Genomic DNA, 28,000 nt, shown 5'->3' with positions numbered 1-28,000 from the left:
AGCTGAAATTCAATGAATTCCTTTTGGTTCTCATGTGGATGTCTTCAAACTTTTCATTATTTAGAGTTAAACTGTCACTTTTCACGCCATGCAGATGTTGTTGTTGTTGTTGTTGTTGTTGTGGTCTTCAGTCCTGAGACTGGTTTGATGCAGCTCTTCATGCTACTCTATCCTGTGCAAGCTTCTTCATTTCCCAGTACCTACTGCAACCTACATCCTTCTGAATCTGTTTAGTGTATTCAATCTCTTGGTCTCCCTCTACAATTTTTACCCTCCACACTGCCCTCCAGTACTAAATTGGTGATCCCTTGATGCCTCAGAATATGCCCTACCAACCGATCCCTTCTTCTAGTCAAGTTGTGCCACAAATTTCTCTTCTCCCCAATTCTATTCAATACTTCCTCATTAGTTATGCGATCTACCCATTTAATCTTCAGCATGCAGATATCTTGTCTATTTTGTTTTGCAATTTGTTTTGATCATCTGATGACTTTCATCATCGGCAAACAATCTAAGAGTGCTACTCAGATTGTCTCCCAAATTGTTGATGTCAGGAACAGCAGAGGGCCCATAACACTTCCTTTGGGCACGCTAGGTATTACTTCTGTTTTACTCAATTACTTTCTGTTAATTACTATAAACTGTCACATTCCAGACAGGAAATCACGAATCTAGTTGCATAACTGAGTTTACCATAGGCATGCAATTTGATGAGAAGTCGTTTGTGAGGTACAATGTCAAACACTTTCTGGAAATCTAAAACTATGGAATCAATTTGACGTCCCCTCTCAACAGTACTCATTACTTTGTGAGACTAAAGAGCTAGATATGATTCACAAGAACGATATTTTCTGAAACCATGTCTACAAATTGTTTCCTTCGAGATAACTCATAGTGTTCAAACACAGTACACGTTCCAAAATCCTACCGCAAATCAACATTAGCGATATGGGTCTGTAATTCAGCAGATTACTTCTATTTCCTTTCTTGAGTTCTGATTTGACTTGTACAACTTTGGCATGGATCTTTCAATGAGCAATCATTTGTATACGATTGCTAAATACGGAGTGCGTGTATCAGCGTACTCAGAGGAACGTGACTGGTATACAATTAGGATCAGAGGCCTTGCCTTTATTAGATGATTTAAGCTGCTTTGCTATACCTAGCATACCTACTTCTAAGTTACTCATGTTGGCAGTTGTTCTTGGTTCGAATTCCAGAATATTCACTTCTACTTTGGTGACGGATTTTCGGAAAACCCCATTTATTAACCCTGCTTCAGTGGCATCTGTCATCGGTAACATCACCATTGTTATCGCACAGCGAAGGGATTGATTGTGTCTTTCCACTGGTGTACTTTACATACGACCGGAACCTCTTTGGATTTTCTTCCACATTTCGAGACAGAGTATCACTGGCAAAAGTATTAAAAGTATCACTCACTGAAGTCTGCACTATATTTTGAGCTTCTGTAAAACTTTGCCAATGATGTGGATTTTGCATTCTTTTAAATTTAGCTTGCTTTTGTTGTTGCTTCTGCAACAGTGCTCTGACCTGTTTTGTGTATCATGGAGCATCACTATCATCTCTTATTAATTTTTTTGACAATGTCACTCACCAGCCATCAATATTATTTCTTTGATTTGAACCACATCTGGTCTACACTTACATATTCAGATAGGAAGGAGTAGAGACTGTCTCTTAGGAAGGCCTCAGGCAAATTTTTATCTGCTTACGTTTATTTTTGCTGAGTTTGGATGTTATGGTCCTCAGTCCTGCTACAACAACCTTGTGGTCACTAATCCCTGTATCTGTCATGATGCTCCCTATTTGCTCATGATTATTTGTTACTAAAAGGTCAAGTACATTTTCGCAACCATTTACACTTTGAGTTGGCTCATGAAGTAATTGATCAAATTAATATTCCAAGAACACATTCAGAACGATTTCGGATAATGCTTTATGTTTATCTCTGACTTTAAAGATGTATTTTTGCCAACACATTGAGGGTAGATGGAAGTCGCCAACAGTGACAACTGTATGAGTGGGGTACCTATTTGAAATGAAACTCAAGTTTTCTTTTAACCGTTCGGCAATTGTATCATTTGAGTTGGGGTCAGTAAACGGAATCAGTTATTAATTTATGCTGGTTGTCATGTATAACCTCTATCCACACTAACTCACACAAACTATCAATTTCACTACAAGCTAAACTACTTCCGACAGCAATAAACACTGCACCCACCAACCGTATTTAATCTATCCTTTCTGATCACAGTTAGGTCCTTTGTAACACTTTTGGCTGAACTCGTTTTCAGTTTCAGTCAGCTTTCTGAACCTATAACAATTTGAGCTTCAGCGCTTCATATTAGCGCTTGGAGCTATGATTCTTTTCCAACACAGCTATGACAGTTTACAACTACAATAATGACTGTTTCTACGTGTTTTATCCCGTGTTTATCCTGCACCCTCTTACAATTGATGTCCTTTCTGTAGTTTCCCGAGATCCTCTGACCTAAAAAACCATCCAGTCCTCTCCACACAGCCTCCATTTATGATGATGTGTATCCCCACAGTAAATGGATAGGGACTGAGCTTTTTGCTTTTTAGAAACATGAATCCCTAACATATAGTTAGATTATCAACGAAAAGCTTTCTTACTGATTCCAGTGTTCCAACAATTTTCTCAACACCTTTACACACCCTGTACTTGCCCAAAGTTTTAATAACTCCTTATATCTCTCTAACGACAGGAAATTCTAACACTGTTTTAGCCTGTCACTATTTAGCAGTTTCATTGACATACCGTCAGGTATGATTTCCTCTGCTGATTTTCAGGAAGATTAATCTTGACATGTTACACAAACTATCCTGGTGACTCTTCAGTGTTTATGGCAAACCAAACAACATATCACTGAAATAAATCAAAAAGATATGTACCATTTTTCACTCAAGCCAATGTTAACAAGGCTAAATCTACTTTTGTAGATCAAACAACAAGCCAGAACAACATAAAACTAAATAATTAATACATGATAACACTATAAATATATCCTGGAGCTGCCTCATCTAAATGGAGCATGTTAGTCACAAAACTCAACAAACCTTTCAACAGTAAGCTGAGCACAAGACGGTCCTAACTCTGAAACCACTGCACTTCCTCTGTGCTTGTATGGCAGGACTACTTGGCGAAGATCATCAAGCAAATACGGTATACTTTTCCTTCTGCATATCCACCATGTATTGCCAATAAGAATTAGAAAGTCTCCCATATGGCTCCTTCATGGACAGCTGTCTGTTCTGGGACAAGCTGTTTCCTAAAATCATTCCTACAAACAAATAACATAGACTTACAGGGTTATAGAAGTGTCTGATTCCACCTGTTTGCTTTGACCCATGACATCATCAATATGGTGGAAATGACTATTCTATGCGTCTCCAATATGACGCCTGTGACGTCACAACATACACAAGGCTACACATGGCTACAAAGACATAAATACATATAAATAAAACAATAACATCTCCCTCCAAAAATACAGTCAAACAAAACAAAATTACAACATTCCGCTACACTACAAAATCTACAGGAATCGGACACTTCTCTTGACCCACACAGATCAACCACAGCTGATAAGACCAAAACACCAACACCTACAACTACATAAATTGGAATAGGACATTTCCCTTGACCTATATACGACAACCACAGCTGACAATACCAAAACACCAAAACCTACAGCCGAAAATTGGAATTGGACATTTCCCCTGACTTGTACAGGTCAACCACAACTATTGACACCAAAAACCAAGACTTGCAACTACGAAAAATGAAATCAAAACCACACCTCAAAAATCTAAAAATCAAAGATCCCTACATAAATTAAAACACATTCGATACACCATACATACACCAAACAGGTTGGCCAGGCAAACCGCGCACGCACAGACACTGTAAGTTGAGCCCCTCCACACACACACACACACACACACACACACACACACACACACAGTGCCACTTGTGCCCATCCCTGGCCCGAAATGACGCAACTCTGGTCAACCTCATGTTCTCATGACAAATACTACACTTCACAATCTCAGCAATCCATCCAAATAACTAGAGAAATTTAATAATGAACAACATGTCCTCCCCCATCTCCGAACACAACATAGCACTGTTACATTTCATTGTCATATCCATACCTAACAACAGAAGCCACACAATAAATTGAATGTCTTACAGCACTACAAACAGCAAACCAATAACACCCAACGAAAGTGCCTCAGGTAAACAAAAAAAGTAATTGATAACTCACTGAAAAAACTTACAAACCTTACATCCCGAACTGCAAACACTGCCAATGGCTTCACACATATAACACCAAGGCTCAAATGAACCCAATACAACACATGACACACACGCACGCACACACACTTGCGCGCGCGCACCTACACACACCACCACCACCACCACCACCACCACAGGGCAGCATCAAACACAGCAAGGCAACATCTACAAAGACAACAAACTCAAACTCCACGTCGTAACGACATCACGCACACAACACCCTTACATCACGGGTCAAAGCAGACAGGTGGAATCGGACACTTCCGTTGACCCGACATTACTAACTGACTCAATTTAGCATAACTAAGGAAGCGAATGCATCTGGGGTGCAACAAATTATTATTTATGCTTTTAAGATCAATATTCAATGCTATTGGGTTTCTGCAACTGTTAATCCTGTCTCAATTATTCTTGTCTATGGTCAAGTTTATTTGCTCTTGTGATGTAAACACTAGCAGTGGCACACCCTCGCATTCCTCCATTGTTTGCTGTGATTTACCCAGTGATAGAGGGTGCTTAATGTGGAGTACGAACTATGGTGCAACAGGTATTTTTCACGTATGCAAACTACTGCCAGAGGTGAAGGAAGAGATACGAACAGAAAAAAACCATAAAACTGATGTTTAAATTTCCAATCAGTGGTATAATCAGCAGTGCTACCCAATTTTTGCGACTCCATAGCATTGTGCAAACTTGTCTTATATAAGGCTACTACTTGTTCAGTAGATCCATGTTGTGTGCAGATTGTGGGACATGAAATGAGTAATATTTTAAATACTTGTAGTGCTTATTACAACATTCCACACGATTAAGTAAATAACATTATGCAAATACTTAAAAGACAGATCTGTGTGGCCGTTTCCCTTAGAAAAAAATACAAAATTTAAATACACTTGCAGTGATAAATAAACACACACATGCAAGGATCTGGGGATAAATCAAGACATTACAAGTACATGGACATAATACATGAGGATTCAGGATCTCTTTTTATAGTGTAAAATGACTCTTGCAAGATGAGAGGCTTTAGGTTTTCTTTCCATTTCAGAAACAAGCTTAATATCCACTACACGATTTGTGAAAGGATGACAATAAAAATCTTGCTGCAATTGAACAGGTTGCCCTTCTGCACCATAAATAGGTCCGTTTTTCTAAGACCAATGCAAATGTTTTCTTTCTTTCAGTGATACAAATATGATATACATTATTGGCTTTTTGTTTAATTACTCGTCTACACATCGTATTACAATGATATAGGATTTGCATTTTAAAACAGTGAAAATAAATAGCTCAAAATACACACACAAAATACATAAATTTGCTTTTAGGAGGACAGGACAGTTGGTCGATCATGGGCTTGACAAAGGTACCACCTATGCATTTGACTGAAATGATTCAGGAAAACCATGGCATATCTAAATCACGGTGACCACACAAAGAAAAATTCAGCCTCCCAAATATGAGATTCAAAGGGGTATTTTTAGGTAAAAACACAGCAAAAGCAAAATATATAAAGTGCAACAGTTGTAAAGACTTCAAGTTCCTTAAAATATTTCTGCATTACGACGTACATTGAACAACACTTGTACATCATATGACTCATTTCTGCACATACAAAATTTTTCTAGTCAATAGCTGATTCTCTCAAAATGAGTCTTTATTTGCCATAACGGTTTGAAAGTAACAGTAATACCCGATTTAATAGTTTCAGTATTTCTATGAGTGTAATCATTATATAAAGCAAACAAAGCAGAATACCATCCCCCGCACAGATCTAGAATGTGGCTTGACCACTTCAGTTAACCATCAACAGGAAAATCCAGACCTTTTATAGAGTCCACCACTGCTATTTGCTGGCATCTCATCTCACATTTCAACATCGAGTCATTCCATGTCAATTCAACGCAGTAAAGTAACATTATCAACTTGACCATCTCAGATTTCTTTCAAATTTGGTGCATTCAATGAGCCAGATAAGAGATGGAAAAATACCAATTTGCAGGTGTGTGTTACAACTGTGAAGAAAGTTATAGGTCTGTAAAGTTTGAAATTAGTGTGAAATTTACATGCGTCTGTCACAACATAAATGACTGTAATTCTAGTTCTAATTCAGTTACAGCAATGAAAATGGTACCACTGGAAAACTAACGAATAGATCTTTACATTGATATGCTACATGGCAAGTTTCTGAGAATTTTCATACTAAAGGTCACTGACCTTAACCTTTGACCTTGAATATCTCAAAACACCCCATCTTCAATTTTTTTTAAAAAAATATATTTAATTGATCCAGTATGTTACTATAAATATGGTAAATATCAAGATGCCACACCAAAGGCATCATGCACAAAAAATTATTTTGTCAGCACCAATACACTACCGAAATGAAGAACATAACACACATATATGAAACACAAATTATGATAAAGTACAATCCATAAGTAATATTGTACAAAAATATGGTTTACATTATTATAGTGGTATTAGGAATTATTTACATTACAGGTGTAATGAAAAGGCAATGAAAAGTTATTAGATCTCTCCTGACAATTCTCCAACTAAATTGTAAATGTTCACCAGATCTGATGCAGGGAGATTGTATGTCCTTCCAGTTGGTGTAACTGGATCCACTCTTGTGATAATGTCACATTTTTTGATGACACAAGTGTCTGGTTTGGCAGGAAACACAAATGACAGAGATGGTCCATGTGGATGCAAGAAGTTGACCTTTACTTCATCTGTTTCTTCATGTTTGTAAGACATATGCAACCCATCAATGACTGTCATACATACAGGCAACAAATTCATATATATTTGTTAACTGCATTTCATTCACCATAGCAATCACTGACTATTCTCTACTCACTAAAGAAGCAGAGTGTGTCTTTGTCTTTACTAAACCTTTGTTAAACAGGTATTACACAATGAAGCTTATGGGTACCTGGAATCGTCCTTGTATTTTTGAAATGTTGTTTCACCTTGGCCTTATCTTCATGATGGGAAACTGATGTATAATGGACGACACATGAAGGAATATTTTCCTCGAACCACTCAAACAACTGTCGTGATGTCAAAATATGATTTTCATAAGGTCGCTTGAGGCTGGCAAGTCTTGCTAATCTCTTTACAGTCCCTGCTACCCCATCACAAGGTCCTTTACAATGTGCTGTAGGGAAAAAAAAAGAGCCATTCTGTTGTAACATCAAAATCTTCTTGATTCATGAAGTTTTTGTATTGGGCAGCACATCCATTCAAAAAATAATAAATATGCTTTGGATTTTAAAACTGACATTTTAAGAAATTGATGAAATTTGTCTGGAAAGAATAAACATACACTGTATCATGCTGAAGGCAGTCAGATATTTCCATGTATGATACATGTCATATTTCATTAGTTCTTTTGAGTCTCTGTAGTAAGCTACAAATGGGTGAATTGTAGCCTGGGTCATTCCATGTCAACTCAACCAATTTGAGGAAATGTTCCAGCTGATAGTCTCAGATTTGGCTGAAATTTAGCACACCAATGCTACCAAGTGTGCAACACTCATGTACAAAATTTTAAGTTCCCCTGTCAGTTAGTTCTAGAATTATGGCTTGTGAAAGAAGGTGGCGTGACCCGGAAATTGCAACCCACATCTGGCAATCTATCTTCAGACCCAACTTCAGGTCTTAATAACTTTGGAACTATTCCGCACAGTCCAGTTTAATTTTTACAACCCAGTAACATCCCCTTAGAGAACACACTCCATGAATCAAAACACCAACATCATATTTCTGAGGGAAAATAAAAAATTCCAAAATGTGATTAAAAAAATGTAATATGTTAAAAGGTACAGATTGTAGGTGCCCTCTATGCCAAATACAATTCACTCAAAAAGGGTATAAATTTTTTTTGTGGTAAGCTTAATGTGGCCTAAACACACACAGAACTCATCTTGCCCATATCAGTCACACAGCAACATGCACACGAAAATACAAAAATTTGAAAAATTACCTGAAAAACATGGATTTTCTAAGTGTGGTAGCACAAAAGGGACAAGTGATATCCAAGCCAAATTTCAAACATTGCATAAGTAGACCATAATATAATATGTGGCAAAATTTCAACTTGTTATTGCAAGGCATTTGTGTACAATAGAAGTTGACAGAGATGTATTTGGTTATGTTTCTTTTAACACGATTTAGCAAGTAATAGTGATGATGCAGGCAGCTTGTTTCAGACAAAGCTGCAGCAATTGTTGGGAACCATTAGGCAACAGAAAGTTAAACAATGGTAGTTTTCAGGGTCAGAATGAGTCATTGTTGGGCAGGAACAACAACACAGGAAGCAAGCAACAATTACAGGTTACTCATGTTTTTAAGATTCTAGTTCAGACAGGTCAGTACTGTTGTGGAAAGTCAGTATGGAGGCAGAAGAGTGTACTAATGGTGCTTTTGTTCAAACAAGTTGCAGTATTGGTAGAACACAAGAATCTGAATGTCATAAAACAACATTCGGAACAAAATGTGGCATTCACTTTGTACTGTATGATCTGGATGAATCAGACCAAGATTTGTTGCTATGGAGATCCGGGATACACCCTGTGGGCACAAGAAGTACAGTTTCAGGAAACTTTAGTGTTTGTTATCATCATATGAAAGTGTTTCTGGATAAGTATTCTTTCATACAAAGAAGTTGTTTTGATCCATTTTGGATTCATAAGAAGACAGTGAAGTGTAGCTTCAGAGAAATTGATATAAAATCAGTATTGAAAGTGAATCAGTGCATGGGACTTAACATGAAACCAGGACAAAATTTATGTTCCAGGTGTGTTACATCGCTAAAAAATGAAGAATATTATGATAATTTACATGACAGTGACGAAGAGTATCAGCCACCTACAACCATAGCGGATGAGCAATTAAATACTTCAGTGACTGCTCTTCGTTTGTCTCCCATGAAGACACACAAAGTTAGAAAAGAGAGACAGGCCTAGCTATGGTAGAAGAAAACTACAAGATGCTCAAATGGAATTAAAACACAAAATCGCTGACACACTGATGGTGGAAGAGGAAGAACTATCTGCTCCAAAGGAACAGAAATCATGCCAGAAATGCTCTGATTTGGACAACATTGTGCATGATTTGAAAGAAAAATGTGCCATATCCACACGCCAGAAAAAGTAGCTATTCTTACCCTAGCACCTTCCAGCTGGTCTATTGACTACTGTAATGGTCGCCTAGTCGTTGATATTGCTAATTGCTGTAATCGCACTATTTCACTCCCATTTACGGAGCTTGTTAGCACTTGATGTTTGGTTGGCGCCATTAAAATGCGTTTTAGTAATCGCTGCTGCTTGCAGGATCGCTGCTGTGTCTCGATGCTGGCTCTAAATCTGGTTGTCTAGGGTTAAAAACATGAGGTCCCGTGTTTTTTATGTGCTTTTGATGATAAAGAACGAGCAAAACCAACAAATATGTAACCTTCAAATATTTATTACTCTGGTGGCCATCTTAATTCCACTGTCCACCAAAGACCATGACACAACACAAAGTAGTACTTCCATTACATGATCTTTGCATTGTTTATCCAACTCAAACAATAACACACAAACACACTTTACCAAAGTGACATTCCGACTACCTCCCCGACCCTTCTTGCTGCTTGTATTTATAACATTGTCAAAGAACTACTAAAAAGAGATATAGTTTATAAGTCACATGTACATCTGTTATCATAATTTGTGCAGATAAGTTATTAATTTGCATCGAGTGACATAATTTAACATGTTATGAAAATGACAGACAGATTTGTTGACTTGACAGAATAATTCTCTGTTACAAAAAGGCCATTTTTTGGAAGTTTGTCAATTGACTTCTCTAATTTGCATAAATAAGTAAGTAACATGAATTATTAAGAATTACATTGGTTTTCGTCTAAAATAGGATTGATTACGTGAATACTGAGTGAAGACGCTCCTAGTGAACAAATAGGTTTCACTGGGTGATTTTTATTTAAGGAGATCCAAAATACCTAAGTTGGCTACTATTTTTCGTACTTCATATTAATTATTTAAGATAAACTTAGTGTTTTTACATGATGACATTTGCTGTATCAGTGATCAAGTGATATTAACTTTTGTGTGGGTCAGTTATTCAGTATAATTTAATGGGTTGACTGTTTATGGAGACATGTTGTGCAATCATTGTTAACATACACAATAACTCTTCTATAATCATAAATACTCGTTAAACTGGTTGAATTTGGAGGGTATCACATACTTCATTAAAGTAAAGCCTTTAATATGTTCCGTTACACTACACTGCAAAGGAATTCAATGTTTCTACATATACGGTAAAGCAAGCTAGGAAAATAAAAGCAACCCAAGGAGTGCTTCCACAACTTCAGCAGGCTCAGGGTAAGCAATTGAGTTCAGAAATAAAGGTGCTAGTGTCAGAGTTTTATAAAAATAATGACTACAGCCGAATAATGCCTGGAAAAAAAGACTATGTAACGGTGAAAATGGGAAATGTACGTGTACAGATGCAAAAAAGACTGTTGTAGGCAACATATCAGAACTATATGTAGAATTCAAGGAAAAGTATCCTAATACCAAAGTAGGTTTATCATCTTTTTTCAATCTTCTGCCAAAATGGGTTGTGCCTGTATGTGCAAGGGGCACACAATGTTTGTGTATGTGAGACCCATCAAAATGCTAAGCTGATGTTTGCTGCTATAAAGGATTCTGGTCTGGATTACAAAGGTGCAATGAAGCTCCTAGTGCGTGACATCAGTTCCTACCAGTGCATGATACACAGGTGTGAAAAGTGTCTTGGTAAGGCAAATCTTGCAGAACACATGAATGACAAACTGTACGGTGAACTCCTTATGGATGACGATGAACTTGTTTCTTATAAACAATGGACACACATGGATCGCACAAGTCTTGAAACAAAGCAAAGTACAGTGGAAGATTTTGTTGAAATGTGTTGTCAAAAAACGGATAAACTGACCACACACAGCTTCACAGCAACAGCACAATCGGCTTATCTCCAGTTTTGTAAGGATAATTTGAAACAAGATTAAATTATAGTAATACTAGACTTTTCTGAAAATTATGAATTTATAGTTCAAGATGCCATTCAAGGATATCATTGGGACAACAGTCAAGTAACTCTCCAGCCATTTGCGATTTACTATAGAGGTGAATCAGGTGAAGTCTCTGTCACGAACCTGTGCGTTTTTAGTGACAGTTTAATTCATGATGGCATTGCAGTTCATGCCCACATTCGCACTGTAATGGCATATGTGAAAAACAAGCTGTCTCACACACATTTTCCAAAATACTTCAGTGATGGAGCAGCTAGTCAGTACAAAAACTGTAAAAATCTCAAAAATTTATGCATGCACTACCATGATTTTCAGAGTCACGCAGAATGGAATTTTTTGGTAACAAGTCATGGTAAAAATGTATATGATGGTATTGGTGCTACCATTAAGCGCATGGCATCACGAGCTAGTCTGCAGCACACTACAGGTGGTCACATTCTAACATCTCTTCAATTATTTTTCTGGATACAGAAAAATATCTCTGACATACAATCATTCTATGTTTCAAAAGATGAGGTGAAATCAGTTGAAGAGTTGCCAAAAAACAGACTAGAACACGTTAAAACTGTTGCAGGCACAAGGAGCCATCATCACTTCTCTCCAGCGGACTCTGACAATGTGCAGATGAGCAGATTGTCTCGTTATAACTATAGGTGCGTGCGCAACATGTGTCTTCACAGTGTGTCTGACTCAGGATTCAGAAGCAAAAGCAGCAACATACAACCAGTTGGCTATGTTATTGCTGTTTATGATGACAAATGGTACGTAGGATGTGTTGCAGAGTGCTGTGAAGCAGAAGGTGATGTAATTGCGAACTTCATGGCACCAGCAGGACCAGCAAGATCATTTCATTGGCCACGTTTGGCAGACAGGTGTTGGATTCCTTTTGATCATATTCGTATGACAGTTCCAGTTCCTACCACAGTGTCAGGAAGACAGTACAATTTGCCACTCAATGTACAGAGTACAGTAGCTAAAGTGTGGGAGAACTTCTGTTCGAAGCACAATCAACTGGTTTTTAACAGTTAAGGTGCAGTAAACATTAATGATAGGTTGTGTTAATCTGTCCATATGTTGTTGCTTAGTGATTAAACAGTTGTGGGAGAGGATAAGAAGAGGCAGAACAGTTTACAATATGTTTTTACAAAATTGTGTTGTGGAACAATGGCCACATCACCAAATACATCTGTCAACTTCCATTGTACACAAATGTCTTGCAATAACATGCTGAAATTTTGAGATATATATCATTATGCTCCCCCCCATGAACCATGGACCTTGCCATTAGTGGAGAGGCTTGCGTGCCTCAACGATACAGATAGCTGTACCGTAGGTGTCTGTTGAGAGGCCAGACAAAAGTGTGGTTCCTGAAGAGGGGCAGCAACCTTTTCAGTAGTTGCAGGGGCAACAGTCTGGATGATTGACTGATCTCGCCTTGTAACACTAACCAAAACAGCCTCGCTGTGCTGGTACTGTGAACAGTTGAAAGCAAGGGGAAACTACAGCCGTAATTTTTCCCGAGGGCATGCAGCTTTACTGCATGGTTAATGATGATGGCGTCCTCTTGGGTAAAATATTCCGGAGGTAAAATAGTCCCCCATTCGGATCTCCGGGCGGGGACTACTCAGGAGAATGTCGTTATCAGGAGAAAAAAAACTGGCGTTCTATGGATCGGAGCGTGGAATGTCAGATCCCTTAATCGGGCAGGTAGGTTAGAAAATTTAAAAAGGGAAATGGATAGGTTAAAGTTAGATATAGTGGGAAATAGTGAAGTTCGGTGGCAGGAGGAACAAGACTTTTGGTCAGGTGAATACAGGGTTATACATACAAAATCAAATAGGGGTAATGCAGGAGTAGGTTTAATAATGAATAAAAAAATAGGAGTACGGGTAAGCTACTACAAACAGCATAGTGAACGCATTATTGTGGCCAAGATAGACACGAAGCCCATGCCTACTACAGTAGTACAAGTTTATATGCCAACTAGTTCTGCAGAAGACGAAGAAATTGATGAAATGTATGATGAGATAAAAGAAATTATTCAGGTAGTGAAGGGAGACGAAAATTTAATAGTCATGGGTGACTGGAATTCGAGAGTAGGAAAAGGGAAAGAAGGAAACATAGTAGGTGAATATGGATTGGGGCTAAGAAATGAAAGAGGAAGCCGCCTGGTAGAATTTTGCACTGAGCATAACTTAATCATAGCTAACACTTGGTTCAAGAATCATGAAAGATGGTTGTATACGTGGAAGAACCCTGGAGATACTAAAAGGTAACAGATAGACTATATAATGGTAAGACAGAGATTTTGAAACCAGGTTTTAAATTGTAAGACATTTCCAGGGGCAGATGTGGACTCTGGCCAAAATCTATTGGTTATGAACTGTAGATTAAAACTGAAGAAACTGCAAAAAGGTGGTAATTTAAGGAGATGGTACCTGGATAAACTGACTAAACCAGTGGTTGTACAGAGTTTCAGGGAGAGCATAAGGGAGCAATAGACAGGAATTGGGGAAAGAAATACAGCAGAAGAAGAATGGGTAGCTTTGAGGGATGAAATAGTGAAAGCAGCAGAGGATCAAATAGGTAAAAAGACATGGGCTAGTAGAAACCCTTTGGTAACAGAAGAAATATTGAATTTCATTGATGAAAGGAGAAAATATAAAAATGCAGTAAATGAAGCAGGCAAAAAGGAATACAAATGTCTCAAAAGTGATATCGACAGGAAGTGCAAAATGGATAAGCAGGGATGGCTAGAGGACGAATGCAAGGATGTAGAGGCTTATCTCACTAGGGTTAGATAGATACTGCCTACAGGAAAATTAAAGAGACCTTTGGAGAAAAGAGAACCACTTGTATGAATATCAAGAGCTTTGATGGAAATCCAGTTCTCAGCAAAGAAGGAAAAGCAGAAATGTGGAAGGAGTATATAGAGGGTCTATACAAGGGCAATATACTTGAGGACAATATTTTGGAAATGGAAGAGGATGTAGATGAAGATGAAATGGGAGATATGATACTGCGTGAAGAGTTTGACAGAGCACTGAAAGACCTGAGTTGAAACAAGGCCCCTGGGATAGACAACATTCCATTAGAACTACTGACAGCCTTGGGAGAGCCAGTCCTGACAAAACTCTACCATCTGGTGAGCAAGATGTATGTGACCGGCGAAATACCCTCAGACTTCAAGAAGAATATAATAATTCCAATCCCAAAGAAAGCAGGTGTTGAGATGTGAAAATTACCGAACTATCAGTTTAATAAGTCACAGCTGCAAAATACCAACGCGAATTCTTTACAGACGAATGAAAAAACAAATTCTGAAAGTGGCAGGGGTAAAATACAGGGAGCAAAAGGCTATTTACAATTTATGCAGAAACCAGATGGCAGTTATAAGAGTCGAGGGGCATGAAAGGAAAGCAGTAGTTGGGAAGGGAGTGAGACACGGTTGTAGCCTCCCCCCGACGTTATTCAATCTGTATATTGAGCAAGCAGTAAAGGAAACAAAAGAAAAGTTCGGAGTAGGTATTAAAATCCATGGAGAAGAAATAAAAACTTTGAGGTTCGCCGATGACATTGTCATTCTGTCAGAGACAGCAAAGGACCTTGAAGAGCAGTTGAACGGAATGGACAGTGTCTTGAAAGGAGGGTATAAGATGAACATCAACAAAAGCAAAACGAGGATAATGGAATGTAGTCGAATTAAGTCGGGTGATGCTGAGGGAATTAGATTAGGAAATGAACACTTAAAGTAGTAAAGGAGTTTTGCTATTTGGGGAGCAAAATAACTGATGATGGCCGAAGTAGATAGGATATAAAATGTAGACTGGCAATGGCAAGGAAAGCGATTCTGAAGAAGAAAAATTTGTTAACATCGAGTATAGATTTAAGTGTCAGAAAGTCGTTTCTTAAAGTATTTGTATGGAGTGTAGCCATGTATGGAAGTGAAACGTGGACGATAAATAGTTTAGACAAGTAGAGAACAGAAGCTTTCGAAATGTGGTGCTACAGAAGAATGCTGAAGATTAGATGAGTAGATCACATAACTAATGAGGTGGTATTGAATAGAATTGGGGAGAAGAGGAGCTTGTGGCACAACTTGACTAGATGAAGGGATCAGTTGGTAGGACATGTTCTGAGACATCGAGGGATCACCAATTTAGTATTGGAGGGCAGCGTGGAGGGTAAAAATCGTAGAGGGAGACCAAGAGATGAATACACTAAGCAGATGCAGAAGAATGTAGCCTGCAGTAGGTACTCGGAGATGAAGAAGCTTGCACAGGATAGAGTAGGATGGAGAGCTGCATTAAACCAGTCTCAGGACTGAAGACCACAAGTACATATCATTATGGTCTACTAATGCAGCGTGTGAAATTTGGCTTGGATACCACTTGTCCCTTTTGTGCTACCACACTTCGAAAATCCATGTTTTTCGGGTAATTTTTCAAATTTTTGTATTTTTGTGTGCATGTAACTCAGTTTTTGTGGCTGATATGGGCATGATGAGTTCTGTGCCTGTTTAGGCCACATTAAGCTTACCACAAAAAAAATTATACCTTTTTTGAAAGAATTATATTTGGCATAGAGGGCACCTACAATCTGTACCTTTTAACGATTTGCATTTTTTAAATCACATTTTGGAATTTTTTATTTTTTCTCAGAAATATGTTGTTGGTGTTTTGATTCATGGAATGTGTTCTCTAAGTGGATGTTACTGGGCTGTACAAATTTCACTGAAATGTGTAGAATAGTTCCAAAGTTATTAAGACCTGAAGTTGGGTCTGAAGATAGATATCCAGATGTGGGTTGCAATTTCCGGGCCACGCCACCTCCTTTCACAAGTCATAATTCTGGAACTAATTGGCAGGGGAAACTAATACTTTGTACACGAGTGTTCCACACATAGTAGAATTAGTGTACTGAATTTCAGTTAAATATGAGACTATGAGCTGGAGCCCCTGGTTGAACTGACATGGAATGACCCGCCTGTGAATTATTCCAGAGGAATCGTACCTCATTCTGAATGGTGAAGGAGTAATTTTCTGAAAAAAAAGGAGAGAGAGAAAGAGAGAAAAAGAGAGAGAAAGAGAGAGAGATATCATCTTTAGTGATTCTACAGAAATGTGACTGCTGCTTGGAGATAAATGAGTGTGGTAGGAGCTGCTGTAACATCGATGCAAACTCCTCAATGAAATCATCTGTTGACTACCCTGCCTGTAGTTAACCAATACTTACATGCAATTTCATCAATGCAGTTCTTATCAAACAGACCGCCATAATCAGTCTTGTCACGCCTGGACAATAGGGACATGAACTTAAGAAACATGCTGGTAGTGCAGGATTACATGTAACAAATACTACACAGTGCTTGTATGATGGTAATGCGTATTCTTCACTCTTTATTAGTGCTTTAAGTTCACAACCTTCAATCATTAACTTGAAATTCTGGTGCAAGACACACAAACAGCATGGGTTCCACTGGTATTGGCAAGAACATAGTGTGTTGGCCACAACTCACAAAATTTGGAGAATCCAATATTTATATCTAGGTATTTATCTTTGAAATATGCATACAGTTCCTTACGGTTGTGCAACACCAGCTGCTTTTGTTTATGTACTGTAATTCTATTTTCTTTCACAGACACAAAGTCTTTTCTTCCTGGCATCATACAGCACACGTCATGATCACAGTAAAAATCATGCACACACTGAACGGTTTTCTCAAATAATGTCTTAACTGACATTGAATTTGGTGTCACTAATATACCATGTTATGCTACTAACTGTTTTGCTGTCCGTAACATGTAATCTGAAGCAGAAAATTCTTTCGTAGTTTTCCTTATACTCCAACTCATTGGATGTACAGTTAGAACTTGTGTTTTGTCACACATACGGTCTGAATTGTGAAACTTATCTTTCAGCTGGATGATAATTTCACTTTCTCCATTTTCACTCTCCTTTTTCTGGTTGTGCCACATAAGTATGCTCTAACACAGAGGATATTCTTTTCTGTTTTTGCTTTGGGTACTTTTTCTCACTCTGAAGCCTCTTTTTCTTCACATAAGATTCATCTAAATACTGAAGGCTGTCTTTTAAAGCATTGAGTGCCAGGTCTGATGCTACTTCATCTTCACTAACAATACATTAGGATATTTGTTTATCATCCACTCTGGAACATTCCTTAAATTCTTCTGCACCCTTGCGTGACCTTCTTCCCTAAATGGATTGCAACAATATGATTTTGACTTGAAATCCATTTGTTACTAAACATTACTTTACGACACATTTGCATTGCACTTTGTTAATCAAGCCACAGCCATAAAACATGCAAAACAAAATTTTCATAATATACAGAGATCAGTGGATCAATGGTGACTAGTTGAAATAAGCGTCTCTCTGATTGACTGTTCACTAAAACAGCCCAATGTTGCTTGGTTGAAAACAAAGTGTCTCTCATTGGCTGTTCAAGACACTGGTCTGAATAAAGTAACTGCTACTGGCTGGTGTTATAGAACAAACTGGATACATAGCTGCTTACTGCATGTTGATGGTGTACTTAAGTTGACAAAATATTTTTTTTGTGCATGATGCCTTTAGTGTCATATTGATATTTACAATATTTATAGTAACATACTGGAGCAATTAAATTTTTTTTTTCAAAAAAATTGATGATGGGGTGTTTTGCAATATTCAAGGTCAAAGGTCAAGGGGTCATTCCATGCCAAACTGAGCCTGAGGCTTATTTTTTGAAAGAATGGCAAATTTAACAAAGTTATAGTTTTTCGAATCTACAAAAGTTGAATTTTACTGTCCTGAAAAAATTACAAAAACTACATAATTAGCTGAGGAAATATAGTTAAACAAAGTTGGCGATTCTACAGGTAAGGATGGAAAACAAAAGGTATGCGTTTTGTGTTGGCAGCTGTTTAAATTTGGGTTGCAGCGATTGTTGATGTTTTAATTGTTAAATTTCAAGAGCAGAATCTTATCTTTCTGACAAACTTCAGTTTTTAAAGAAAGGTAAGTTATTAAGTATGCAGCTAATTCACAAAAGTTACTATGTATTTAGTGTCCCACCCGTGACAAAAAACATGAAAAAGTTTACCTTCTAACTCAGCAATTATAGTAATTCTATATATTTTAGGTTAGAAGTAAGAAAAACAAATAAAAACATCCAATGAACCATAAGGCCCCTTCTAAGTTGTAAATGATCATTTATAAATGTTAAAAGAAATTGTGTCCCACCTGTGACAGTTTTTTGGATGTTACTCAAATCTAAACCATTTAACACTTCTTGTTATTGTTAAGTTAAATTGGTTGATATAACAAGTGCTTTGATGGTTTACACTAAATAAAAACTTACTGTTTATTCAGAAAATGGGGAAAACAACATCAGCAGAGCGTATGAGAAAACTTCGAGAAAAACTGAAGAAAGATACCAGCAAGTACAATGTCCATAAAGAAAAAGAAAGAGAGCGGGATAAAAGAAGAAGGGAAAATATGAAGATGAAGGTATCCTCCAGTGAAAAATCTTTATTGGAATATCGAAAGAAGGAAGCTGAAAGAAAAAGTACAGACTTAAACTAAAATCCGTATTAATTGAAGATCAGTCTGAGACCTGTATTTCCCAGTTAGGATCATATAAATGTCCTCAGTCCCTTGGCAAAGCTGTTTCTCGGGTAAAGAAGGTGCTTCCTTCAAGCCCCTCAAAAAAATCAGCAGTAATAAAAAAGCTTGTAAGTAAAAGCTTACATAAAAAGGTAGTAAAGCAGATTTTCCCAGTAGTGAAGAAAACATCTTGTAAACTTACAGGTGATAATCTGCTCAAAATACAAATTTTTTTCACAAATGATGAAATCAGCAGGCAGACACCTGGTATAAAGGATGTAAAGTCTATTGTAGACCATGAAACTGGGAAAAGAGTTAGCTTGCAGAAATGTCACATGAATATGACAGTTAAGGAAGCATTTTTTTCTTTTTAAGCAAGACAATCCAGATATTGCTATCAAGATTTTAAAATTCTACAAGTTGCGGCCTAAAAATGTTGTTCTAACGTATCAAATGCCTCACAATGTATGTGTGTGCAGATATCATGCTAACTTCAACTTCATCATTGAAGCCATCCACAAAGAAATAGCTAGTTTCCCTGCTACTCACACTCACCTTGTGAATCTTGTTTGCTGTGATGTAGAAAGTGAAATATGCATGACAAGTCAATGCAAGAAATGCATCATGAATTTACACACATTAATAGATGGAAAGTTTGATTTGTGTGACATAGTATCTTGGAGAAAATGGACCGAACATGAGTGTCACCCTAAACAGACTACTACCAGTGGAACACTTTGTGAAGCTCTCTCTGAACTTCAGTCTCAACTAAAAACATTCAAGGAGCACTTCTTTGTCAAAAGGATGCAATCTGGAGCTTTCAAGACTGTGAAAGCATCAGTTAGTGATGATGAAGTGATATTGCAAATAGATTTTGCAGAAAACTACGTAGCACTGGCACAAGATGAGATACAAAGTGCCCACTGGAGTCATACACAGATAACAGTGGTCACTATTTGTGTTTGGAAAACAGGGCTACACTCATTTGCAATTGTGAGCGATGAACTGTGCCACGACAAGAACTCAGTTTATGCATGCTTGAAGAGTATAATAAGTAAGCTGAAACAAGAGCTTCCCAATCTGACCTCGATACGATTTTTTTCTGATGGTTGTGCAGGTCAATTTAAGAACAAATTCACCATTTCTAACCTCTGCTACTTGATGCAAGACTTTGGAGTGTCTGGAGAATGGCTTTTCATTGCAACATCACATGGGAAAGGTGCAATGGATGGCATTGGAGCTGTAACAAAAAGGGCTATTTGGAATAAAGTTAAGCAAAGAAAAGTCATCATCAGCAATGTACAGGAATTTTTAGACTGTGCCAAATCATCTGTTTCTGGAATAAACTTTCTTCTTCTGACAAAATATCATATTGATGAAAACAGAGACCTTCTGGATAGCCGCTGGAAAGCTGTTAAAAAAATAAAAGATATTCGCAGCAAGCATTACTTCAACGGTTACAATATCTGTAACCTAGTATAAGGTAGAACTTTCCTAAAATCAGATTTAGAGAAAGTGGAGGTCTTCCCACTTTCACCCAACATATATTCACTAATCTACACAGATTCTGAGATGAGTGATGAGGAATCATATCCTTATGTCCTGTTGACACCCAATTCCCAAGAAGTTACAGGTTCAGAACCAGCTGTGGAACAAATCATGCCAGGAACATTTATTTTAGTTGAGTTCCAAATCCACTACATACAGATATGCTGCAATTGCACATTGAAGTGTAGAAGACAATGGGGAAATACAGATTATGTGTATGCGATCTGTTGGGGACTCAGCAAAGGTATTTAAAGCTGACGAGCAGGATGTACCCTACATAGAGTTTAAAGAAGTTCTTGCTATTCTCCCGAATCCAAATGTCAAACATCTTAGGGACACCTTATATTATGAGTTTCCCGGCAATTTAGACATTTTCGAAAGTGGGTGAGAGGTCAAGTGTATTTTTTCAAAGTGGTACATTCTTCAAGTGAAATAATTAAGTACTCAGAACTTTAAACTAATACTATACCAAAATTTATATTATTTATAAGCAACAAAAATGTTCTACAAAGTTATTAAAACTTAAAGTGCCTTCTAAGTATATGTTACCTACTGATTCATAGCTAACTTACATAATAAAATCAGTTTAATAATAAAAAAAAAAAAAGATTGTTCTTCACATGAGTCCCACCCGTGACAATTCCTTGTCCCACCCGTGACAGTCTTTGATTGCAATTATTGTAAGTAAGTATTACTAATCTAATATTTATTGATATTATGTCATGTAGAGAATTGTTTTATTAATGTGAATTCAATATTTTCAAAAGAAAATAAGTGCATAAATCACAGAATTCTTCTAAAATGTTGGTGGTTATTCAATGCTACGTCTATTTGCTGTCCCACCCGTGACAAAGTTTTAAAGATGAATAACAGCTCAATTTGTAAACTTCTGACATTCAGATTTAAAGCGAAGGTAAAACAATTATTTGTAAGGCAACCAGTCAATTTTTACTTTATTTCTATTTATACTTTATGTTATATCAGCATCTGACTGATGAAAAACATAGTGCAACTGTCCCACCCGTGACAATGGAATCCCCCCAAGGTCAATGACCGTTAGTATGAAAATTCTCAGAAACCTGATGTGTGGCGTATCAATATAGCTTTACAATGGTACCATTTTCATTGCTGTAACTGAATTCTAACCGGAACTACAGTCATTTATGTTGTGACAGACGCGCATGTAAATGTAGCACAAATTCCAAACCTGTAACTTTGGGTTGTTTTTGGGGAAGGAGACCAGACAGCGAGGTCATCGGTCTCATCGGATTAGGGAAGGATGGGGAAGGAAGTCGGCCGTGCCCTTTCAGAGTAACCATCACAGCATTTGCCTGGAGTGATTTAGGGAAATCACGGAAAACCTAAATCAGGATGGCCGGTTGCGGGATTGAACCGTTGTCCTCCCAAATGCGGGTCCAGTGTCTAACCACTGCGCCACCTTGCTCAGTAGACCTGTAACTTTCTTCACAGTTCAAAAAAATGGTTCAAATGGCTCTGAGCACTATGGGACTTAACAGCTGAGGTCATCAGTCCCCTAGAACTTAGAACTACTTAAACCTAACTAACCTAAGGACATCACACACATCCATGCCCAAGGCAGGATTCGAACCTGCGACCGTAGCGGTCTCACGGTTCCAGACTGAACCGCACGGCCACACCGGCCAGCTCTTCACAGTTGTAATAACATATGCAAATTGGTATTTTTCCATCTCTTCACTGGGTCATTGATTGCACCAAATTTGAAAGAAATTCGAGAGGGTCAGGTTGAGAGGTGCATTGAATTGACATCGTTATGTCATGGAACAAATCTAATGTGTGGTATCATTACTTTCAGTTGACCTAACTATTTATAACATATTACATCACACCATTCACATAAGTCCAATAGTATTATCATCAAAGAAGATACATTCATAGTATTCTTTAGAAAACAATAGGTACCTAATATGAAGGTCTGAGTATGACAACAGACCCCCATCAAAATGTTGGTTGTGACAACAGACTGATGTCAAGATTATGCCATAGTCTATGATGTTAAGCGGGTAGGCGATAATTTGATTGTGAGATGACGAAGGCAATGAATTTAAATATAAAATGAAAGTTGTAGGAACACAAAGACCTATAGCGTAATCTGGGGTCCATGTTCAATACATCTTAACACACTTGAAATTTCTAAACTTAATTACTTTTCCTACAGTCTTATTTCCAATTTTAAACTACACTTTTCTACATAAAATCGAAGATACACATCTGTACAGTGTATGTTCTTAAACCGCCAGCGTGAAACCACTATGTATAGAAGTACAACATACTTGCCAACATTCGTAACAATACTGAATGGCAATGCAAAGACGTTTGTCTGCTAGAACTTAAATATACATTGTATTTCATAACAACAATACCTGGAAAAATTCGTAGCTAGAAACTTTTTCTAAATGCCGACTCACGATGCAATATTACTTGCTTGGTACCACTATTTTAATACAAACGAGATTGTTTTTCAGTAACATTTTTTGTGGAAGGTACAGTACCACGGACGTTTTCCGTACCTAGGACGGATACTGGTCTTCAAGGCGCCACCTAAATAATAATACAACTAGAAGTCAACATAACCGTAATTCCAACTAGAATCCCCCGCCTAAATGAAATCAAAACACTTAAACGAAGACATGCCACTAACACACCACAAACAACATGTCAGTTAATGTCTGATAACGTCCGCCGGTGGTCACGATCAGATGCGAATCCCACATTTGAATGAAGACCGTCACGTTACTTCACATCACCTCACGTCCCGTCAAAACAACAGCAAACTGCAGTGCAATTCAATTGGCGGTATTCACATTAGCCGTCACGTCACACCATGGCATTGTCAAGTTTTCTTGGGCTTCCATGAAGAAAGTTTTGACAAGTGATATAACACTTGCGTTGTTAGCTGCAAAACGTGCTTTGTTAGTGCTGTATGTTTTCGCGATTTTGACTAAGTTAAACATATGATGCAGACTTGTTGTAGCTGGGATTCACAGTCATTGACATAGAGAAGACGTACTATATTGTATTTTCATATTACTTTCGTTTGCTATGGCGAGGAACAATTCATGTACTGGAAATGCATGTAAAGCTGGCAAAATGTTACGCCAGCTGTGTTGGATTTGAGTGAAGGTGGTTCCAAGGGAGCGAACTACTGATTTGGTAGCACATGAGGTACTGCATGACATCTCACTGCCTCTGTCAGCTTGGTTATTGTACACTTGTTTATGACCTACTATTTTACTCTTCGACGCTGGTAGCCGTTTTATATGATTGACATAGTGAAGACATACTGTACTGTTTTTCGTATTACTTTCATCCTGAACAAACTACCCCCAACTCTCCCTCCCCTGTCGCTGTTGCACCATCGCCATCTGTAGGCTTCCCATCGCTCCCTGCACCACCTCCGACAGGCTCCAAGCCAGCACAGATTTCGGCTCGCCAGTCCACGGTCTCTGTGCCACCCACGCCCCCTCCCTCTGCATCATCCACCCTCATGGTGGGAACTGCCCCCCTTCATCTCCCCCTGCAACCCATCCCCCAGCCCCCTCTCCACTCTGTCCTGTCCACGAAACCTTCCAAACGCCCCAATATTGACCCTTCCCCCCACAATCTCTACAAAGAAAACGCCTGATCCCTGTGACCCACCTACCCCCATGGACGCGACCCCAAACCCCACCCCTGCTACACCAGCCACCCATACCTTCATCCTCTCCAATCCTGACCCTCATTTCCTTGATGCCCGCACCCTCACCCTGGCCATCCGTAAATACTTCACCCATGCCCCCATCTCTCTTCTTATTCCTCGCAAGGACTCAGTCCTCATTAAATTCCCCAATGCTTCCTCCCACACCGATCTCCTCTCCTGAATCCCACGCATGCAATTTGGCCAACGAGCCACCCTCACCCCTTACCACACCTCGTCCTCTCCCCATCAGCCTCAACCCCCCCCCCTCCCCCCGACATCCGCCAGTCTTCACTGCCGTGATCACAAAGCTTAGCCCCGTGGTCACAGAGGCTGAGGTGTTGGCGGAACTCAACTCCCAGCCCAACACTGAAATCCCCCTCGGCCCGTCGCATCTTTAATGATGCCGGGCTGACTTATCTGATGTGGATGTTCAACGAATCCTCCTCCTACATTGCCTGCCTCCTTACAGATGGAGCCCTCATATACAATCACTGTCACAAAGTGGACCCCTCCTGTTCCCCAGTCCAATCCTACCATTGCCAATGCTGCCTCAAGTTCAATGACCATGTTACCTCCACCTGCAAGAACCTCCCTACATGTCCCCACTGGAAAGTTTCACTCTTCTTAAAGAATTGCCCCAACCTCACCTCTCCCCCTCCTGCAACACCTATAATGAACCCTATCCTACCTACACCTCAAAGTGTAAAGCAAAACCTCCTCCAGTCACCCCTGAACTCACCGTCCCTGTCCATCCTGTTAATGCCCCCTCCAACCCAACAACTTGCTCCGCTGACCCCTGCAGATGACATCATCCATTCCATCACCATTGTGCTCCAAAACATCCACCCCTTCCACCACTCCCACACCCTTTCCCAAATCACCCTTGCTGCCCATTCTATCTTCCATCTTATCACCTATGCCATCTGCTCCCACAACCAGGCCCATTTCACCTTCAACCCCTCACCACCCTCATATAACTCTCCCCTCCCATGGCGTGACAACACTATAGTATCCTGTACCATAATATCCGGTCCTTGCCCACCCAAAAACTCCTCTTCTTCCACACCCTCCATCAGGACTGCATTGATGCCTCCATCCTAAATGAAACCTCCCTTCAACCCCATATCTCCATCTCCACAGCTGCTTGCACCCTTCACCGCACCTATAACCTGTACCCTCTGGCGCTTGGCGGGGTTGCTATAGGCCACCTCAAGCACTCCCTGTTCAGCTCCAACCTCTCCTCAACAATCCTGCCAAGCATCTCACCCTCAGTCTCTTCTTCCCCACCCTTACTGTCACCTGTGCCACCGTTTATGTCCGACCTCAAACCCCCATCCCATACGATTTCCCACATTGACCGCACCTTCTCCGCCTACATGATTGCTGCCGAACTCAATATCCACGGCCGTGCTCCTGCTGACCTCCAGCAGTGGCATCGGTTTATCACCACCCTCCAGGGAGACCTGGTTCCCCTCCCTCAGCACACCCGATCCAAATCCCTCCCAATGTGATCCTTGCCTCTCCCAACCTCCTTGGGCACATCAATGCAGATGTCCTTGACCTCTTTGGCAGTGACCATATTCCCATTCTCCTCACTATCTCTAATAGTCACCATGCCTGTCCCGCTCCTCACCCAGACATCCATCGTAAACTTGTCCATGATTACTCCCGTGCCAACTGGGGTGCCTACCAGGACTCCATTCACACCCAGGTCGAAGGCCGCAACGTTATACTCCAATCTCCTGATGACATCTCCCACACTGCTGCCTTCCTGCACCAGACCTTGTCTGATGCCGTCACCACCCGTATCCCTACCAAAGCCATCCACCCTCACCGCCCAGCCCTGCCACCACAGGCTGTCCTTCACCTTTCCTGAATCCCGCCGCCTCTACCGCTTTTATCTCCGCACTCGTGACCGGGTCACACTCACCTGCCATCAGCAATTACAACGACACATCCGCAACCTGCTTACTGCAAAGAAACGCTGCGCTTGGCGACAGACATGTACACAACTCAACACCATGCTCCCAATAAACTCTTCCAAGTATTGGTCTGCTTTCCACTGCCTTACTGGGAACCGCCCCACCCCTCAGTACCCTCACCTCCTTGATGACCATCTGTTTCCTGACAACCTCAGTAAGGCCAACCACTTTGCCTCTCACCTATCCGATGTTCTTCCCATCCCAGATGATCCCTAATTTGATTATTCCCTCTTCCCTGACATCATCAACCGTACAAATACCTCTCTTCCTCCCATTGCTCCTAGTTTCCAGTACCTGGGCCACATACCACCATCTGAACAACACTCCCATCACTACACAGGACATCAGCCTCACACTCCGAACTAAATGCAACACTGCTCCCAGCCACGACTGGGTTACCTACCACCACCTCAAACACTGTCCTCTCGCCTTGCTTGCAGTCCTTGCCACCCAATACAACGTAATCCTTGGCACCAGCTTCTACCCCGACCTGTGGAAAACCTCCCGTATCCTGATGTCCTCTAAACCCAACAAGCCCCCATCTCATGCCTCTTCCTATCACCCTATATGTCTCACAACGGTGTTCAGCAAGCTCTTGGAATCCATCCTTATCCAGCACATCCATCATCACCTGCACTGGAACCACCTCCTCCCCAACACCCAATGTGGCTTTCGGCCTTCCTTCTCTGCCAATGACCAACTCCTACGCCTCACTCATCTCCTCTCCCTCCAGCTTAAACCCCACGCTCTGCTTTTTTTGTCTCCCTCGACCTCAAAAAGGCCTAAGACTGGGTCTGACATCCCAGTCTCCTGTTGAAACTCGAGACCTATGCTCTTCCTGTCAACTACGTCCATCTGATTGCCTCCTTCCTCTCCTGCCGCCCCTCTTATGTTACCATCCATAATGCCAATTCCAGAACCTTCTACCCCGTTTCAGGTGTGCCCCAGGGCTCTGTCCTCTCCCCTCTCCTCTACCTCCTGTACACAGCAGGTATGCCCCAACCCCCTCCCTCCAGTATACCCCCTGCAGTATGCTTATGACACAGCATTCCTTGCTCTCGCTCCTACCCTCCAACAGTCCCAAAACCTTCTCCAGAATCGCATTGACCTTTTTGCCGCATGGTGTAGCCAGTGGCTCCTGAAAATCAATCCTTCCAAGACCCAGGCAATCATCGTAGATCGTACCACTCGCTCCTTGATTTCTCCCTTGGCATCTGCACCTGTCCTGTCCGCCTCTCCCCCACCCTCACCTACCTTGGCCTCACCATTGACTGTCACCTCACCTGGATCCCTCATCTCCACTCTATCCAATCCAAAGCGCACAACCGCCTCTAACTCCTCAAACTCCCCTCTGGCCAGACATGGGGGTTGCACCCCTCTACCATCCACCACACCTACAAATCCTTAATCCATCCCATCCTCTGTTATGCCAGTCCCACCTGGATATCTGCACCCCCAAATTCTATAATTCCCTCTAGATCCTCGAGCACCATGCATTCTGCCTTGCCTTCCGTATATGCCTCCTGCCCCCCCACGCGGATCCTCTACAGCCTGATTCCTTTCCTCCATCTGCTCCTATTCCTCGAACATATACACATACTCTACACGTCTCGCCGCCTTGATCCCCTGGTTGCTCCTCTCCTGTCCAACCCCCGCCCTCTGCTGTGCCTTCACTGTTGTGTCCCTCCTACCCTCCATCTGTACAA

General features: G+C 40.1%; 1 protein-coding gene across 3 annotated transcripts in view; it reads right to left on the bottom strand.

Moving 5' to 3' along the window:
- Positions 1 to 23,262, bottom strand: part of LOC126485124 (DNA repair protein RAD52 homolog) — a 67,912-nt gene extending 44,650 nt beyond the window's left edge. Inside the window, exons 1-2 of one of the 3 annotated variants that reach the window (XM_050108761.1) lie at positions 22,997 to 23,262; positions 3,106 to 3,329 (exon numbers count right to left, since the gene is read on the bottom strand). The gene's annotated coding sequence lies outside the window, so the exon portion shown is untranslated. The remainder of the gene's footprint in view (positions 1 to 3,105; positions 3,330 to 22,996) is intronic. The other 2 variants (XM_050108760.1, XM_050108762.1) reach the window with 2 other exon arrangements.
- Between the last annotated feature and the right edge of the window lie 4,738 nt (positions 23,263 to 28,000).

Source organism: Schistocerca serialis, chromosome 6 (assembly GCF_023864345.2).
Source record: "Schistocerca serialis cubense isolate TAMUIC-IGC-003099 chromosome 6, iqSchSeri2.2, whole genome shotgun sequence".
Taxonomy (NCBI): domain Eukaryota; kingdom Metazoa; phylum Arthropoda; class Insecta; order Orthoptera; family Acrididae; genus Schistocerca; species Schistocerca serialis.
This window is presented reverse-complemented; position numbering and strand designations above follow the sequence as displayed.